Genomic DNA, 1365 nt, shown 5'->3' on the forward strand with positions numbered 1-1365 from the left:
GTTCATATTAAAAACTGTTCAGATCTCATTGGGATGTTTTTAGTTTTCCCAGCAGGTCCGACGCGACTCGGCTGAAACGACATCTTCACTTCCTGACCAGAATGCCGCCGACATCCTTCTGGTACTTCAACACAGATTCCTTTAGGTTGGTATTTATTTTCTTTTCAAACTTTTTATGCAATTTAAATGACCGCTGAGCTGGAGCTGTGAAGTCGAGTCATTTATCAACGAGTCAAACATGGCTGCACACATTTCAGCTTCTGTTTGTTGTAGCAGAGTTTAAGAACATTTTCCTCTTTCAAGCTGAATGTCTCACATATTCAGTTTAGTGCTGCTGCTGCTGCACGCCCTCACATTTATGATGCTGATGTTTAGGTGGGAGGATTTCCTGCTCATCGAGACTAGAGGTCAGAGGTCACAGCATAAATATATAGTTCCTGTAATGTGGGTGTAGGGAGGCCCTCTGATTAAGGAGATAAACTTGCACATGTTTGTTGCTTCCAGAGAGTTCCTGCGGTGAAGAGCTGAGCAAACACAAATCTGTAACTGCTGAGTTGATCTGCAGCTGCACTGATTGGCTAAAAGCACCGGCGTCCCTCAGGGCCGTGTCCTCTCCCCTCTTCTGTTCTCACTGAAGGCAAATCAAATTTAAGACTAAATATAGTGGATGATGGGGGATTCTGACAAAAGTTGAAAAATATTCAACTTTCATGTGTCGAGTTGTTAGCCTGTGTGTGGAAGTTAAAACTCTGCATGAATGTCATCAGTTGCTCCATAGCTTAAATCTCCATGACCTGGATCTGCTGCGTCTGTCGCACCACTCAACTACCACAAATCATGACATTTATTCTTCCTTGAGTTTTAGCTTCTCATTGATCTTGTTTTTCTTTTGTCCTTCCTATTTTGAATGCTTGTTGATTTCTTGGTGTTTTTAAAGTGCTTTATGAAAAAGGTGGTACTTGTGGAAGATCATCAAGGCTGACTTTCTCTCCATAAAACTTTTTTGAGTGTCCTAAAAAATCAATCTATATGAAAAGGGAGCAAACATTTCTGCAGACCCCACATATGCTGGACATGAACTGTTCAGATTTGAGAGAAGAGGCAGAGTTTAGCAGCATGGCATGTGATCATCAGGATTATTAGTTTACTAAAACTAATGAAATAACAAAAACCGAAATTGAGAAAATATTTTCAACTGAAATAAATAATAATATAACTAACTGGAATCAAATTGTGCGTTTATAAAGCTAATTTTTGAAAAAAAAATTCTCCTGTTGAGTATTCATTACCCAATCGATGTATCACAATGTAATACTTTGAGCTTTTTAAGTTCTGCACCTAAAAATTAGCCTTTAGTATGAAAAA

The sequence above is a fragment of the Xiphophorus couchianus genome, chromosome 2, assembly GCF_001444195.1.
Source record: "Xiphophorus couchianus chromosome 2, X_couchianus-1.0, whole genome shotgun sequence".
Taxonomy (NCBI): domain Eukaryota; kingdom Metazoa; phylum Chordata; class Actinopteri; order Cyprinodontiformes; family Poeciliidae; genus Xiphophorus; species Xiphophorus couchianus.